General features: G+C 39.6%; 1 pseudogene; it reads right to left on the reverse strand.

Annotated features, from left to right (window-relative positions):
- Positions 1-400: 400 nt before the first annotated feature.
- Positions 401-934, reverse strand: LOC118625560 (annotated as a pseudogene).
- Between the last annotated feature and the right edge of the window lie 18,034 nt (positions 935-18,968).

Genomic DNA, 18,968 nt, shown 5'->3' on the forward strand with positions numbered 1-18,968 from the left:
TTCACTGTACATGTTATTTGGTTTTGCTGCAAAATACTTACACAGAAGTCATAGCTTTGAGGCCTCTTTATATCATAGTAACCCTGTATGTTGTGAAATGGTTTTCTATAATCTTGACAGTTTCTTCAGATAGCCAGTTCTCCTGTTTTAGCTGCCTTATAAGCTTCCAAAGACTTCAATCTCCCTAGGGTCTATTGCTCTTGTAGCTCAAGAAGAGCTATCTTTGAATGTAGTTCAGAGACTTTCTGCCAAAGATGGTCCTTATTTATGTCCTGTCTACAGTATGAATGTTCACAATTTGTAAGACTTCTGTCTCATAATCTATATCCTTATATAAGGAGTCTTCAATGTCAATGTCTTCCATTTCCATGGTTTCTTTTTGGGGGCAGGTATAAAAAATTTAATTGTAGGTTTGGATATCTTGTTTAACTAGATAAAGAGTTAGTATGTTATTGTGCATGCTTCCTGTTTTTGGAGCTGGGACTTCACCAATGCAGATGAATGGAGTAATTCTGCATGTTCAGGGAGGACATCTGTAGTAACCATATTTTCAAGAATGCAAACGAGTCTTGTGACTTGGCTTTCAGGAACACTTCTTTCTCATCAGCTATTTTTTTCTCCAGTTTTTTTTTTTTTTTTTTGGGGGGGGGGAGTCATTTTCCTGATTGTCTTCAGGCAAAGAAAATATTGTTGGAACTGTGGTTTGTTTCAAATATCAAAGCTCCCATATTATGTCAAGAGAGTCAGGAGTAAAATGGTCACTACACATGAACTGGTATTTACTGGGCATCCATGAATCTTATTTCATATTCTTCAACCATTTTTCAAGTTTTTCTTTCTCATGTAGAGGAAATGGGTAAATACTCAGTTTATGGTCTTTATTGTTCCATCCCAGGCCGCTCTTAGAGCAAATGGCTGCACAATAGCAAGGCATCACTCCCTGGACATTTTAATGATGTTAATTCTTCCTATCCATGAACACAATATATGCTTCCACTTATTTGTATCTTCATCAGTTTCTTTCTTCTGTGTCTTATAATTTTCCAAGAACAGGTCTTTTACATCCTTGAATACATTTCTTTTTAGGTATTTTATTCTTTTTGAAGTTATTGTGAATGGGATTTTTTTATTTTATTTTAATTTTTATTTTCCCTTGCTGGTAGTTCATGATTGGTATATAAAAATGCAACTGATTTCTGGATATTTATTTTGTATCCTGCTACTTTACTGAATTCATTGATTAGTTCTAGTAGTTTCTCATGGAATCTTTAGGGTTCTCTATATACAATATCATGTCATCTGCAAATAATGAGTTTTACTTCTTCCTTTTCAATTTGGATGTATTTTTTTTTCTTCTTGTCTGATTACTGTGGTTAGGATTTCCAGTACTGTGTTGAATAAGAGTGGTAGAAGCAGACAGCCCTGTCTTGTTCTCTGTCTTAAGGGGAACACTTGTAGTTTTTGCCCTTTGAGTTGGATGTAGATTAGGGGTTACTATGGCCTTTACTATGTTGAGGTATGTTCCCTTTATTCCCACTTCACTGAGAGTTTTTATCATAAATGGGTGCTAGATTTTATCAAATGCTTTTTCTGCATCTATAGATATGATCGTGTCCTTTTTATCCTTCAATTTGTTTATGTGGACATTGTGCCAACACTGCATCCCTGGAATAAATTCCATTTTATCATGGTGTATGATCTTTTTAATGTTTTGATGGATTCAATTTGCTAATCTTTTGTTGATAATTTTAGCATCTATGTTCATCAGGAATACTAGCCTATGATTTTCTTTCTTTGTAGTGTCTTTACCTGGTTTTCGAATTATAGAATGAGCTATCCTTGTAAAATGAGCTTGGAAATATTCCCTTCTCTTGAGGTTTTTGGAATAGTTTGAGAAAGACAGGTGTTAGATCTTTAAATGTTTTGTAAAATTCACCTGTAAAGCCATCCAGTCCATGGCTTTTGTTTCTTAGGAGTTTTTTGATTACTGCCTCAATTTCACTAGTTGTAATCTGTCTATTCAGATTCTCTGATTCTTCATGATTTAATTTTGGAAGACTATATGATTCTAGGAGTTTATTCATTTCTTTCAGATTGCCCAATTTGTTGACACATAGTTGTTCATAATATTTTCTTACAATCCTTTGTATTTCTTTGGTGTCAGTTTTACTTTTCTGCTTTTACTTTTTTTTTTTTTTTTTTGAGTCCTCTCTCTTTTTTTTCTTCATGAGTCTGGTTAAAGGTTTGTCAATCTTGTTTATCTTTTCAAAGAACCAACTCTTGGTTTTATTGATCTTTTTTTTAAAACTCTATTTCAATTATTTCTGCCATGATCTTTATTATTTTCTTCCTTCTACTCGCTCTGGGCCTTTTTGTTGTCCTTTTTCAAGTTCTTTTAAATGTAAAGTTAGATTGTTTATTTCAGCTTTTTCTTCTTTCTTGAGATAGACCTCTAATGCGATTAGTTTGCCTCTATGGACTCATTTCCCTGTTTCCCACAGATTTTGGTTGGCTGCATTCTCATCTTGATTTGTTTTAAGGTATCTTTTAATTTCTTCCTTGATCTCATTGTTAACCAATTCATTGTTCAGTAATATGTTATTTAATGTCTATGTCTTTATGTGTTATCCAGTTTTTTTCTTGTGATTGATTTCAAGTGTCATAGCATTATGGTTAAAGAATATGCTTCAGCCCTGGCTGGTCTGTCTCAGCAGTTAGAGTGTCAGCCCTCAAACCAGTAAGTCATGGGTTTGATTCTGGTCAAGGGCATGTACCTCAGCTGTGGTTTGTCCTGGCCCTGGTTGGGGTCATGTGGGAGGAAACCAGTCAATGTGTCTCTCTCGCATCAATGTTTCTCTTCTCACCCTCTTTTTCTCCCTCCCTCTCACTCTAGCTGAACAAAAACAGGAAAATACCCTTGGGTGAGGATTAAAAAAATAAAAAAGAATATGCTTGATATGATAGCAATCTTCTTAAAATTAAAAAAAAATGTGTGTGTGTGTGTGTGTGTGTGTGTTTTATTTCAGACAGGAAGGGGAAAGGAGACAGATACACATTGATAAGAGAAAAACATTGATCGGCTGCCTCCTTCACTTCCCCTACTGGTTGAGCCCTCTACCTGAGCATGTGTCTTGAGTGAGAATCAAACCAGTGCACCACTTGGTGCATGGGGCGACACTCAACCAACTGAGCTACACTAGTCAGGGCTCAATCTTCTTAAATTTACTGAGCCTTATTTTGTATCCAACATGTGGTCTAGCTTAGAAAACATTCCATGAGAACTTGAAAAAAATGTATATTTTGCTGCTTTGGGATGGAATGCTCTGAAGATGTCGATTAAATCCATTTGCTCTGGTCATTTAAGGCCACTATCTCCTTGTTGATTATCTGTCTGGAAATCTAACCATTGATGTTAATGGGTGTTAAAATCCCCTACTATAACTGTCTTACCGTCAATCTCTCCCTTTATGTCTATCAAGATTTGCTTTACGTATTTAGGTGCTCCTTTTTGGATGCATAAATGTTTACAAGGGTTATATCCTCTTCTTGGATTAATCCTTTTATCATTATGTAGTGTCCTTTTTTGTCTCTTATTATATACTTGTAAAGTCTGTTTTGTTAGATATAAGTATTGATAACCTAGCTTTTATTTTTCTTTCCATTTGCATAAAATATCTTTTTTTTTTTCATCCCTTTCTTTTAGTTCGTGTGTCTTTTGTTCTGAGGTGGGTCTCTTGACAGCATATACATGGGTCTTTCTTTCATATCCATTCAGCTACCTTATGTCTTTTGGTTGGAGCATTTAAGTCATTTACATTTAAAGTGATTATTGAGTCCGGCCAGTGTGGCTCAGTGGTTGATCATTGACCCATGCACCAAGAGGTCACTGGTTCAATTTCTGATTAGGACACATGCCGAGGTTGTGGGCTCAATCCCCAGTGGGGGGCATGCAGGAGGCGGCCGATAGATGTTTTCTCTCATTGATGTTTCTATCTCTCCTTTTCACTTCCTCTCTCTCTAAAATTAATAAAAGAAAAAAAATAATAAAGTGATTATTGATAAGTACATATTGATTGCTATTTTCTTTTTTTAACTATGGTCTTTATTTTTTTCTTTTTCTCCTCCTCCTCCTGTCGTCATTGTCGTCGTCGTCGTCGTCTTCTTCTTCTTCTTCTTCTTCTTCTTCTTCTTCTTCTTCTTCTTCTTCTTTTTGCAAGCTCTAACATTTCTTGTAATTCTGGTATGGTGGCAACAAACTCCTTTAGCTCTTTCTTGTCTGGGAAGCTCTTTATTTCTCCTCAATTTTAAATGATAGCCTTGCTAGATAAAGTAGTCTTGGTTATAGGTCCTTGTTTTTCATCACTTTAAATATTTCATGCCACCTTGGCCAGTTTGGCTCAGTGGTTAGAGTGTTGGCCTGCGGTCCAGAGAGACCCGGGTTTGGTTCCTGCTAAGGGCAGGACTGCAGACTTGGTTGAAGTTTGTTTCCTGCCCTGGTTGGTCATGCAGGTGGCAGCCACTTAATGTGTCCCTTTCATGTTGATGTTTCTCTCTGTCTCTCTTCCTCTCTCTCCCTTCCACTCTGTCTGAACAAAACAAAACAAAAAAAAAAAAAAAGGAAAAATGTCCTCGGGTGAGGATAAAAAGTAGTAAATAATAAATAAATAAATAAACAAATAAATAAATGTTTTATGCCAATCCCTTCTGGCTCAAAATGTTTCTGTTGAGAAATAATCTGACAGTCTTATGGGAGTTCCCTTATAGGTAACTGACTGCCTTTCTCCTGTGGCTTTTAAGATTCTTTCTTTGTCTTTAACTTTTGGCACTTTAATGATCGTATGTCTTGGTGAGAGCCTCTTTGGGTGGATCTTGTTTGGGACTCTGTGCTTCCTGGACTTGTAAATCCTTTTCCTTTACCAGATTAGGTAAATTTTTAGACATTATTTCTTCAGATAGATTCTCAATCCCATGCTTTCTCTCTTCTCCTTCTGGTACCCCTATGATGCTGATGATTTTACACTGCATATTGTACCAAAGGTTCCTTAAACTATCCTCACTTTTTTGTCTTTTTTGGTCCGCTTTGATTGGGTGTTTTTTTTCTACCTTGTCTTCCAAATCACTGATTCAATCCTCTGCTTCATTGAGCCTGCTCAATATTCCTCCCAGTGTATTTTTATTTCAGATATGGTAATCTTCATTTCTGACTGGTCATTTTTTTTTATTTCTATGTCCTTTTTCATGCTGTGAAGCAGCCTTATAGTTATTACTCTAAGCTTTGTACCTGATAAATTATTTACTTCCACTTCATTTAGCTCTTCTTCTAGAGAATTATCTTGTTTCTTTATTTGGGGCATGTTTCTTTGTCTCTCTATTTTGACTGCCTGTTTGTGTTTGTTTCTATGTATTAGGTAGATCTGCCACAACTCCCAGTCTTGGTAGAGTGGCTTTATATAGTGGGTGACCTGTGGGACTCAGTGGTGCAGTTTCCACAATCACCTGACCAGGGTGCTCTAAGAATATCCCTAGTTTGCACTTTGTGGACCCTCATGTTTAACTTTGCTATTGGCATGTTCATCTATGGGCTCAACCCTCAGGCTGTCTGACAGTGAGGCTCAACCCCCAACACAGGTGTAGGCTGCTGTGCAGGTGTTGATCACAAGAAACAGTATTTGCCTCAGGAAGGTTTGGTGCCTGCCAATATCTCCCTGTGGATATGCTGCTTGTCAATCTTATTAGATTCTGCTCTGTTGTTGTCTGAAGCTGGCCACTGGGTGTATTGGTTCTGGACCTTTTCATAGGGTGCAAACCAATGTTAGACACTGTCTGTAACTGGCCCTGAGCAACCTGTTTGGTGCTATTAGTGATACACAGATTGTGGCTCCTCTGCTGGGTCTGGATGTGTGAGGAAAAGACCAAGCTTCACACCAAGCTCTGCTTTCACTAACCCTAGGCCCAGAGCAGTTCAGGGGAAGACTAAAAGCACCCAGAGATCTGATTCTGCCTTCAGGCTGTCTGTATGGCTCAGTCACTTAATGAGCCTCCAGCTGTAATTCTCAGCAGGGTGTAAGCTCCACAGGGTAGGGTGAGAGGGATTTCAATGAGTGGGGCTATTGCTTCCCCCCAGGCTAATGCTGCATGGATGGGAAATTTCTTTCTGAAAAAGATAGTTTGTGCAGGACAACCATGCCCATTTTAAAGATTAAGAAACAGATGCAGAAAATTTAAGTAATCTGCTCAATATTATACAGCTGGCAGACACAGGCAATTGACATCAGAAGCTGAGCTGACACAAACCTGAGTAGCTTGCTGTTTTTTAGCTAAGAGTTTGTTTAAAACTCTCTGGCAACAAAATTGTAGCCTTCAAAGTTGTACTTTGACTCAGGTGCTCTAGTTCAGATCCATGGCTTTATCTTCTTAGGGGAAACACTCTAGTTGAGAAAGGATTATACTTACAGTCATTTAAAAACTAATTTTATACCTGTAATCGTCCTTTAGAAATAAAACTTTTCTCACTTTGTACTCCAAAAGCCTTTATTTCTGAGTGTGGGTTAGTAAGGGAGTGGGAAGTTGGAGGTGGGAAGTTGGCTGAGTTGTGAAAATAAGTAGATTTTCTCTGATGTCTAAACTACTAATTATGCAGAGCAAAATTGGATCATATTTGTAATTCAGCTTCTACTCTTTGCATTATGAAATGCTGTTGGCAGGGTTGTGAACAGGAAAAGGGATAAAGGATATTGCAAATCATTACTTAATGTGAACAGAGGGAATGGTGGTTGTATTTGGGGGGGTAAGCAAGATGTTGCATGTGGACTGCTCAATTTAGCTAATGCAGCTGCAGCAGTAATGGCTAACATGGCAGCAGAGGGTATTAAGGAAAGTAATGTGGTAGGAATTTGAACATAAGTCATAATGAGTACTCTGTGTTTGCATTCAGGATGGGGAGTGAAAGGCAAGGCATTTTTTTCCCCATTGAATTTAAAGGAACTCTAACCACCAAATTGACTTTAATAATAGAAATTTCAGGAAGGCGATATACTATTGGATAAAACATGTAGGGATGGTCAGCAGTTGCTGCTTTCTTCAAGCTTGCTTGAAGCCCAAGGCTATCACTTCCCCTATGTGTGTAATAGTGTTTGTCTCTGTCATGGGTCACCTTTATGTCTTTCACCATCTGGGAGCTACTTGGTGGTGTACCTCCCTCCAGTCTTCATGGAATGTCAAATGCCATCAAATGCTAACAATCTGAGGAAAACATCAAGGAGATATATTTCTTGTGATTTAGAAAAGAGAACAGTTCTGGGTGGTGTGCATGTAGAAGTAAAGTTGTCTAGAAAGATTTTTATGCTCTTGGGCTGGGATTGTCTCTACCCAGATTTTGCTCAAATTTTTCTCTCTCACTGCCTTTCTTTCTCTTCTATCATTTCTTACTAGCTTTATAAAATTATCTTTCAGAAAGAAGCTTTGCTCAAAGTCTGTTCTTCAATTTGGGTCCCAGTTGACATCGTTCTCCATTTAAGATACTGTGTTTCTGCCAACTACTCACCAATCAGGCAGCAAACCAGACACATAACCTTGACCCAGAAAGTGGAAGGTTCTGAAGTCATGAAGGTCTTTAATAAAACCTGAGCTGTGAGCTCACCTCCAGCTTTTTGTTGTTTTTTATCCTCACCAGAGGATATTTTTCCATTGAAAGTAGGGGAGAGAAAGAAAGAGAGATCAATGTGAGAGAGACATATTGATTGGTTGCCTCCTGCACATGCCCTGACCAGGGCCGGGGATCAAACCTGCAATCCAGGTACACACCCATGCCCGGGAATTGAACCCACAACCTTCAGTCTTTGGGCTGATGCTCTAAACACGTGAGCCAAACAGGCCAGGGTTCATCTCCAGCTCTTTTAACTGGACAATTCTCTTTCAGTCCCAGGTAGAAATCAATCTCCTCAATCGACTCCTGGGAAGAGCACAGAAGTGGAAAGAGTGCATTGACCCTGGAATAGTTGCAGGAAGAGAAGGTAAGCACTCTCCTTTGATAGAAGGCGAGTTTCTGGGTCAGGTGTGATGTAGGCAGAGGAAACCAAGAATAAAGCTTTGGGATCCGTAGGTGGTAAAATGACTTTACTAAATCTTCTTCTTGCCACAGCACAGGTTTTTGTTTTTGTTTGTTTTATAAAAGCTTTATTAAAATATAATTTATATAGTATCTAGTTCAACCACTTAAAGTATACAGTTTGTTATATATTCACAGATTTGAGCAACCATCACTACAGTCAGTTTTAGAACATTTTCATTTCCTCTTCTCTCCCCAAAACCCCACACTCCTGGTAGCCACTCCCCAGTTCCCCCACACCTCAGCCCTGGCAACCACTTGCTTTCTTTCTCTGTGGATTTGCTTATTCTGAATATTTCATGAAAATGGTATCATACAGTATGTGATTTCTGTGACTGGCTTTTTTCACTTAGCATAATGTTCTCAATGTTTATCTTTGTTGTAGCAGGTGTCAGTACTTCATTCCTTTTTATTGCTGAATAATATGCCGTTGTATGGATATACTACCTTGTTATTCAGTCATCAGTTGGTGGACATTTGGGTTGTTGCCATTTTGTGGCAATTATGAATGATGCTGTATGAACATTTGTGTGGGAGCTCTAGTGTAAATGTATATTTTCATTTCTCTTGGGTATATATTTAGTAGTAGAACTGCGGAGTCATATGGTAATTCTATGCTTGACCTTTTGAGGACCAGCTAGACTGTTTTCCAAAGCGGTTGCACTGTTTAGCACAGGTTTTAAGAATGTAGTTTCCTTGACTACCTTTTCCATTGTCTTCCCTGTTGGAATTTGTTTCAAATATCACTTCCTCAGGGACACCTTAGCTGATCTTTAAGACTAATTCAGGCCTCTTTGTTATGCCATTATCACCATAAAATTTTGTTTTTGTGTAAATAATTTATTGATTTTTGTGTAAACATTTTATTAACTTGAGACTCTTCGTGCCTCAGTTTTTATTGATTTATGTATTTATTTGTAAAATAGGGATAATAATTTTAATTACAGATGAGAATGCTAGAGTCAAAGTGTTTAGCATCTTGAGGCCTAGAGCATTGTAAGAATACAAATAGAAATTATTGTTTTAATATTTTTGTATGGGATATGAAATTAGCATGATGATTACACATTTAGTAAGCAGGAACAAAACATAATTGGCTTTTCCCAAAGTCTTCTGTTAGCAGTTGATACTTGCTTTATGTGTCTTGTTGCTTAGGAGCGGTTACCAGCAAAACAATAGGTGATATAATGAAAAGGAGATGTAAATGGAGAATATTTTATGTGTTAATTTATTTAAATTTGGCAATTTATTTGAATTGAAGAAATGTTTACGCTTTCATTTTAGAAAGAAAGAGCGAGGTCTACTTCAACGGATGCCAGGACTGGTTGGGGCTTACTTTATGAACCATGGTTCCTAGCAACACATACAATGAATTTTTTTTTTGTTGTTGTTGTTGTTCATTTGCAGATCCATTTGTCCCTGAGAATCCTGAATAGTGAATCTCTACATTTTATTTGACTTTTCCCTCTGAAGCTTGGCCAATGCCAAGGCCAAAGCCAGTCTCCCAGCATGGCGGTAATTCTCTCTGGCTGGGAACTGGGCTGCCTGATAAGGGTCTCAGCAGCTCCCCAAGGCTGGCACTGCTGAGGTCAAGGCAGAGGGACTATTTGGCAGGGAGGGTTGGCAGCACCCACCTCTTGCTCATTTTGTGGCTTTGAGGTAAGTGTCACGCTCCAGGCAGTGCGTGCATTGATAGACAATAAATGGAAAATGCCTGTCAGGGCCTGTAGTGGATTCAGGGATCACTGACAGCCCTTTGTGACCTGGGGAGTGAGGAAGAGGAATCTTGTAGTTGCACTTGAATAAACGCAGATCAGGGCTTTGGGATGCCTCCCACTGCTAGAAAATAGGGCTTTTCTAGACTGAATATTGGGCAAATGCAGAACAAAAAGGAAGAAACACTCCTTCTCCTCAGGGAGCTGCCAGAGGAGAAATGACAATCTGTTAGGAAACTTCCCTAGGCTGATGGGAGAGACATCAGAACTGCATGCATATGTGGGCATACACACACACACACACACACACACACACACACACTCACACCCCATCAAAGTCTTCCCTTTCCTCTTCTGGCCTCATTCTCTTTTTTTGTATCCCAAGTTATGTACTAAGTGCCTTTTTCTGGAGTCAGCTTGCCTGCTGGTGCCTGGTTTGTAGTGAATGCTGTTGGTACCCTCTGTGTGGGTGATGGGCATTCATTCCCTGCTTTGAGGGGTAGTTGAGAACCGCTCCTTACAGCCTCCCCCTCAGTCAATGGGAGCCTCCTCTGCTGGCAACATGATCTCCCTCCTCTGCTCCCTCTTGCCTCACACCAAAGCTCATCTCTAGCTGAGATCACATCCTTGTTTAGCTTGTTTCCCTGCCCTGTCTTGTTTCCCTTGACCACTCTCCTATAAACCAATTGAGTAAGAATCACTGTCGCAGGTCCTGCTTCTAGGGAAGTCAACCTGAGATAGCACCCATACTCAAGTCTTCCTCTGTTTCTTCTTCCATTAAGACCTGGCCCTCCTTCAAATTTCTAATCTCTGCTAGGTGAGATGGGTTGAATCAATAATTAATCTTAAATAAATCCTTCTAGCATATTTGTAAGCTAGTGTGTTACTCCTTTTTGATAACATAACACCTTAACACTGCTAAGAATTTATTCTTAGGACTTGCCTAAGTAGCAATCCCAGTGGAGAAATGCCAATGAAATTTTATGAGTACAGCTGACAGAGCCTGCAGGGAGGAGAAGGAAGGGATACTTCTCGTTAGGTGGGCTTTTAAGCATCCATTCTGGAAAGACTCTCTGAATCACCCTTACTTTCTGCATGAACTGAAGGTTTATGTCCCCCCCCCAAATTCATATGTTGAAATCATAACCCCAATGTGAAAATATTTGGAGGTGGGCCTTTAGGAAGAAATTAGGTTATGAGGGTGGAACCCTCATGAATGGGATCAATGCCCTTATAAAAGGGACCCCGGAGTGTTGCTCTGTTCTCAGCCAGATGAAAACACAAGGAAAGGTTGGTCATCTGCAACCTGGAAGAGGCCTGCACCAGAACCTGATCATGTTGGCACCATGATACTAGAGTTCCAGAAATACAAATTTCTGTTGTAAGCGCCCAGTCTATGGTATTTTGTTATTGCAGCCCAAACTGACTCAGACACCATCCTTACCCACCAATGAATTAAACTGTGCCTCCTTCATCTGATGAGTACCTCTTTATGGCACTTTACCATACTGCATTGCAATTATTTGTTTTCCTGTCTTCCACACTAGACCGGGAGTGTGTAGAGGGCAGAGATCTTTTTCTATTCACCTCTATATTCCAAGTGCCTACTGAGATGCCTGGACCCCCATAGAAACTCAAATCATACATGTGATAAAAGGAATTAGTAACACTGATAGCCCATCTCTTTCTTCACTTTCATATATATTGGGACCTGGGCACACATGGCATTTTGGGTGAAATGAAACACTTAGAACATTAATCAATTATTCTTCTTCCTGGTATTTCCAAGATTGTGGGACTGGAAAATGATACCCCAGTTTGAGGGAAAGAGAACAGAGAGGAGAAATGGGAAGATAGTAGGTCTCTAAAATAGTTTTGGAGGCTGATGTTCAGAGAAGAATCCAAAATAGACTTGTGAGATCCAAGAGTAGAGAGGACCCATCCTCTGTTAGGAGGTAAGGCCCAGAGGAGAGAAGGGCATGTGGTTGATCCAAACAGAAGTTCTTATATGGGAATTCAGGGTTCCCTGGGAACTAAGCTAGCCTAGAAGCAACAGAATGTTTTTATACATCTGAAGGACCCAGGAGTAGCTGGCACTGAGGGGCTCAGTGGATGGGATAAGATAAGACCCAGCATTTACTGACCATACAGACTGAGGGCTAACCAGATAGATTAACCACCTGGAAGAGGGGCAGCTCCCAGCTCACAGAAATTGTTTTGCTACTCTTGTGTAACAGGGAGTCAAACAGAAGACTGAAGATGAATTATAGAAAAATTTGAAAGTTGCCTTTAGTGCACAGACTAACTTTGGACTAAGACTTTTATTTACTTTATAATAAGGAGTAAAAGTGAAGACACTAGACAGTTGAATCAACATTGGTGAGTCAACAGTGGGCACAGCGGTCAGAGAGATTCAGGCTAAAGGACTGCCTGGGGTCTGGTGGTTGGCTCATGGGCTTCAAGGACCCAGTGAAGTCAGGGTTGTGCTCCTAGAGTAATATATACTGGTTGCTAATGAGAATATGAAGAAAATGATAGGTGGTCTTATCTCCTGGATTCTTTCAATTTTAAGCACACCACCCACGAGCATTTTATAAGCATGACAGGGGAGGCCTAGACATTTTAAAAAGCCAACCAGAAGAACTCTGACAAAGCGGTGTCTCCGGGCGCTGTCATGGTGAGGATATTGAAATTGCTGTGCCTGTGAAAACGAAAAACTGTGCCAAGTACTCACTTGCCTCGAGTCAGAAAGGCAGCCTGGAAAAACTTCGCTTGATAAATCTAATCATTATTTTTCCCCCTGGATATTCCTGGGCCGATTCAAGGCTGCTTGGAGAAATGTATATCAATGCAAAGAGATAAGTACCTTTATACAGAGATAAATGCATACAAATAAACACTCATATGCACATATCAATATACAGACACTATTATTTACTGAATACTTACTATTTTTTATGTTCTATACATGATTTCACATACATTATCTCGTTTATTTCTCCCTTGAACAATAAAAGGTGAATGATATTATTCTGTTTTTACTCAAGAGGAATTGAGGCAGGCAGTGGTCACAGAGCTAAGAAGAGGTCGGGCTTCTCTACATGACTGTGTCGAATCCCCGCGGAGTCTTCCGCACGGTGGACAGATGCATTTGAATGGCACTCTCACTCTTCAACCTTCATTATTAAGCTAACTTTAATTCCACTATCAGCATTATTGGCAAAGCTCCACGGGAATGATTCTAACATAACCGTGTGATTCCGAGAGACAGCAGCTGTGGAGAAAGGTGTGGGTGAGAGCACACACACACACACAGGCACCTGCATGGGTGTTGCGTCGAATTGAAGAGAACTAAGAGACTATTTTGTCTAACACCTTAATTTCACACATGTGGAAATAGAAACTCAGAGAAGTGACTGGCCCTAGGTCCACGAACTCAGTCTCCAGCTCAGCTTAGGACCAGGGAGGCTGCCTGGCTCACTGACTCTCCCTGAGCCAACTCTCAGCTTCAGAATTTGTAGTGTGACTTCTCGGAACACCAGACATCTCTGCCTTAGAGGAAGGTATGGGTGTATTTTCCAAAGCCAAACCGAAAAGGAATTTGGATTATCTCCTACTCATCAGAAGGATCCTTTCTGCACCGGTTGCTTTGACGTTTCCTCATCTCCCAGAGCCCCAAGAGTCCTTTGGGAACTGTGTTCAAGAAATTCTGAACGGCTTCTTCTTCTTTTTTATTTTATTTTATTTTATTTTATTTTATTTTATTTTATTTTATTTTATTTTATTTTATTTTATTTTATTTTATTTTATTTTATTATTTGAGAGAGAGAGAGAGAGAGAGAGAGAGAAACATTGCTTTATTGTTCCACTTATTGATGCACTCATTGGTTGACTCCTGTATGTGCCCTGACTGAGGATCAAACCCGCAATCTTGGCGTATGGGGACAACAGTCGACCAGCTGAGCTACCGGGCTAGGGCCTAAAAGGCTTCTTTCCATCCCTGCCCAGGCTGGTGCATCGAGCATTCATCCAGCAAGCGCTGACCTGTCCCTTTGCCAGACCTGTGCCAGGTCCTGAGGTTGCAGTCCTCAGAGTCAACCCAGCCCTAGCTTCTTTCTTAACAGTGAAACTGGAGGGTATTAATATTAATATATATATTTTTTTACATAAAAATTTTCAAAGTAAAAAATATTAAAAATATAACAAACACCTATGTACCTTTCACCTACATTTATTTATTTTTTAAGAATTAAAATGCTCTGAATATGACTAATGTTGTTTTTGTATCCCTCCCAGTTCCAATCTTCTCCCAGAAGCAAGTACCATGGTGGCACATAAAATATTATAAACTTAAAAGATAAGTGCATGTTATATATTCAGTTTTATATTTACTGTAATATAATTTATATATTGTATATAATTACATAAAATTATATTTATATACTCTATGAAATTTGAGCTTAAATTAAGTATTATGATTAATTTAATTAAAAATTAAATGTATATATTTACACATATTTATGTACTGGATATAAGTGCTATATGTATATTAAAGTTTATACTGTATATAGTGTGTATAATTTAACATTTACAAAATTGGTATTAAACTTTCATATCACAGTGTAACTTGCTTTTTTATTCCAGTATATATCATTTCCAGCTATTTTGATGCATATTGCTTCCCTGCATTCTTTCCAACTGCTGTGGAGTCTTCCATTGTAGAACTATACCACCATTCATGTGTGATCGTCCTGTGGTCTGCGAAGTACAGTTGTTCGACATTTCTAATGATTACAAACACTGCTGTCACACACATTCTTGTGGCTGTCTCCTTGGACATACTTGTAGGGCAGATATCTGGATGTGGGATTGCTGGATACTTGAAACATACCAGGAATTATCAGATTATATTTCAAAGAAGCTGTGCTTGTCCCTGCTCTCCCCCCACCCCCACCTTCCCAGTAGGATATGCAGCTCCCATTTCTCCACATCCCTGCCAGCACTAGGCCTTGTGAGTCTTCAGCTGCGTTGCCAGTTGGACGAGCGTGAACTAGTTTCTCACTAATGTTTTATTCATATCTTCCTGACTACTCATGAAGTTGACAGTCTTTTTATTTGTTTATTGACCCTCTGGGTTTCCTATTCTGCGAAATGTCTATTCATAGCTTTTGTCTATTTTTCTCTTGGGTTATTAATTTGCAGGAGTTTTGTTTTTTTATATTCAGGATTTTAATCCTTTGTTGGTTTTGAGCATTAACAATGCTTCTCCTGGTCTGTGACTTATCTTTGAATGTTATTTATAATGCCTTTTGTTATGTAGAAGTGTTAAATTTCGATGTAGTCAATTCTGTCAGCCATTATCTTGACAATATATGCTTCATGTGTCCTGTTTATTAAGAAATCCATCATCTGCCTCCAACTGCTGACATTTGTCTGTTAGTAAGGTGACATCTGTGAGTATATGTGGGAAGTGTGGGAGGACTGTTTTGCTTTTCAAATTTTTAATTACAACAACAATCCAATGATTAGGCAAGTTCAAGTTTGATCTAATGACTTCAGATTATTTTCTCACATAGGGTAGAGTGTAGTACTTAAAAATGTGAGTTCTGTAGCAAGATGGCCTGGGTTTGGTTCACTAACTTTGAGCAAGTTATTTAAACTCACTTGGGGATGATACTACAGTAGCTACCTGGTAAGATTTCCATGGGGATACAATTAGTTTAGGTATGCAAAGCGCCAAGAGCAATTTCTGGTACTTTACAAGAGTAGACTGTTATCTACTACTATTATTATTATCGTTAGCATCATTTTATCACTTTATTGCTTAGTTTACCTCTGGGCTGGATTTCTAAGGACTACCTGGGGACGTTGGACCTGCCATTCTCCACATGCTTCCTTGTGCCTAGACTGAAATCACCTTGGTCTGCTTGGCCTGGTGCCACCTCAGAAGACTTTCCCACTGGGAAATCAAGGCCCGAGACTGCTAATGGTCTAATAATTCCATCTTGTGCCCCAGTTTGCTAGGACCAAAGTTTCACTTTATATAGCTTTCAGAAAAGTAGAGGGTTAAAGGTTTTAAGGGGTCATATACTAGCTGAGTTCAGACAGAGACATAATCCTTTTAAATATCTGAGGTGAGACCAATACAATAACAAAGGCAACTTGCAAGGACTTCCTAGTGTGTATCTATTGTGGTTGCTTGTCCAGTGTCCCTTTCCCTTTTTTTTTATTTAGTTCACTTTATTCTTGAGTTTATCATGCAGGCTGCCAATCAAAACATCACTTCTCTCCCACTCACAGAGGTGAGTATGTTACCCAAACTGGATTATCCCTCTGGCTGTTCTAATTTTTTAAAGAGGTATGCATGTGACCCAAACTAGGCCAATCACAGAACTTCCCTAGGATTTTTTTTAACTTGATCAACTAGAAAAAAGCCCTTTCTTGCGTAGTGGCACACTGGAAAGATGTATCTGTGAGATACTGGCAAAATCATTGTATTATGAGCTCTAGATTTGCTTGGGTGGTATCAGATTTTCATCTCATATATTCAACTTCATGAAGAATCCCATCAGACAGGAGGAAGCTGGTCTCAGAGAGAAGTGGAGAGAGACACGGTCCAGGGCTGTAACTGAGTTCTATTTAATTTCTTTGGAAAGTGAATTAAGAATATAGTTGGAATTGTAATGGAACTGGGAGGATTCAGATGTTTAGGTCCCTTGATTTCCAAACCCAGGTTGTTACGCTCGTGTGGACTTTGCGAGCTTCTGCAGTACCTTTATAACTCCCTTTTATCTTCCAGAAAGATGCAGTGGGTTTCTGCCACTGCAACTGAGAGCTTGTCTCTTGCAGACATATAAGTAAGAGGTAAAATGGAATAATGAATGGCTCTTGTATCAGACCTGGGTCCAGATCCAGCTTTTGCCACTTACTGGTCATGTGGCTTTTACTTATGACTCAATTTCCTCAATTGTGGTAGGTTGAAGAGAAATACTTTATAGGCCTATAAAGTACCTGGCATAGTTCTTTGCAGATAGAGGGCACTAACATTTTAGCTATTGTTATTCTTGTTTTTACTACTATTTCCTACTAATACAATTACAGTAAGTAAAGATTTGCTTATTTAAGTCTTGCACTTCAGGCATCTCTATAAGCCCTACAAACTTTTCTCTGAATCTATGTGCATTAAAAAATAACGAAAGTATATAACACTAATAGTAATTACTTGCCCAGGCAGAGGATTAGGACTTGTTAGGCAGTGTCAAGGAAGAGCATCTGTCAGGTTCCTGAAAGGAAACAGAAAGTTTCCTTTCTAAACACTAAAGTAAAGTGTTTAACTTAATAAAAGGACTTTATGGGCAAGTGGACAAGAGTGAGAAGAGCAACATGAAGTGCTGATAGACTCAAGGAGCAGTGGCAGTGCGAGGCTATTACTGCCCCCGGCCCTCAGCAGACGAGGTTACAGAGCTCGAGAGCTGGAGCTGGGGAGAGGTCACCCGAAGCACCATGGCTTTAGAGAAACTCAGCCATTGTCAAAAGTGTGCCCCACTGGGGAGGCTGGAAATATGCAATCAAACCATTCTTTCTTCCCACTTTCCAATCTTCTGGTGCCTTCTATTGGCTAGATCCACCTTAAAGCCACGGGCAGTGAACCTGGGCGATCAGTCCATGGAGCCGGGTTGGCAGAGGTCAGGTGTAGCACGGCAGGGAATGGCGCTGGAGGGAACTCGGAGAGAAACTAGCAGAGTCGTGGAAATGACACATTTAGGTGGACAGAGCTAGTATGTGTGTATGTACAGATGCTACACCCCACAAACATCTTCCCAGCTAGCATTTCCTCAGTAATCTACGTCTTGATTTTAATAATCAAACTTCATATAACCTACATATATCTCAGTATAATGATTTTGGCCAATGTTTATACAGAAAACTTTTATATTCATGTTTCCCAAAATCCATACATTTAAAACAACATAATGTGCTGTTAATTCTCCAGTTGTAGTGTATTTCAATTCAGTACGTAGAATCCCATGTCAATGTTTTGCAAAGAACACTACATATCAAGAGAAGGATGCATAGTAACTACATACAAAGCAACTTTTGGTTAGCACCATATTAATAGCCTAATCATCCAGAAGCAGAATTAAGCATTTAATACCCAAACCTTATAGTTTATCATTTATAGTAGGTATATTACTGTGTTTTAGTAAATTGATTGGGGGTTTTGGGTTGGTTTCCATTTGGTATTTTAATGCTGGAAGTCCAATTTTGAGGAACAGATTTCTGACATTAAGGAGGAAATGCCTAGGTACATTTCTAAAGTAATCAGATTTTACCAATTTTGACAAATGGGAAAAGGCATGTCTGAACTGCAGATTCTTCTTAGAAAGACGAAGTTTTATAATTTAAACCCTCATATGGAATTCAGCATCAGTCTGACAACCTGTTGCCTAGGAGAGATCCACAATAATGAGAGAAAAAATGGCTTAAAGAGAGCATGAGGTTGTCTGTCATAAATTGCGGATTCTAAAGTGTTTCCATGAGAGGGTTACCCACTGCCTCCTCCCTGCCCCTGCACGGCCATGCACTTGTTTAGTAAATCCTTTCTTCAAGACGCCATAAAGCTACATCTTCTGTAACCCACTTGCTTAATCGTCAATCTTTCTAGTAGAAGCTAAGTCTTTGGGCTCAGGGACCATGGCTACCTTGCTTGCTATTTTATCTCTTGCATCAGAGAGTCTAAGACCTGGGCACACGATACATGTTGTTGAACACATGAATGCTTTACTGCCAGGCCGCATGCTGCTCAGTCCCTGTTGAAGCCCACTCCACGCTCTGGGTTCCCTTGTTCAGGGCCTCGGCGCCCATGGTTCATCCCCAGAACTTGACTGATGAGATTTGAGTTTGACCCTTGGGTCTGACCTGGCATCCCTCCAGCATGTAACTTGTGGTGCTCACTCTTCCCTCCACCAGGCAAGAGAGCCCCTGTCTGTGTGAGCTGCTTGAGGTCCGCCTGGAGTGTGCACCTGAGTGCACCCAACCCCCACCACCTCCTCAGTCAGGGCAGGAGCTCAGTCCAGTCAAGTTCAGGTTATGCTCTTTGTTTCTGATAGTGAGTTCTGTGCTCGTGTCTATGAAATGTGACTAGA

This window comes from Molossus molossus, unplaced genomic scaffold, assembly GCF_014108415.1.
Source record: "Molossus molossus isolate mMolMol1 unplaced genomic scaffold, mMolMol1.p scaffold_m16_p_11, whole genome shotgun sequence".
Classification (NCBI taxonomy): domain Eukaryota; kingdom Metazoa; phylum Chordata; class Mammalia; order Chiroptera; family Molossidae; genus Molossus; species Molossus molossus.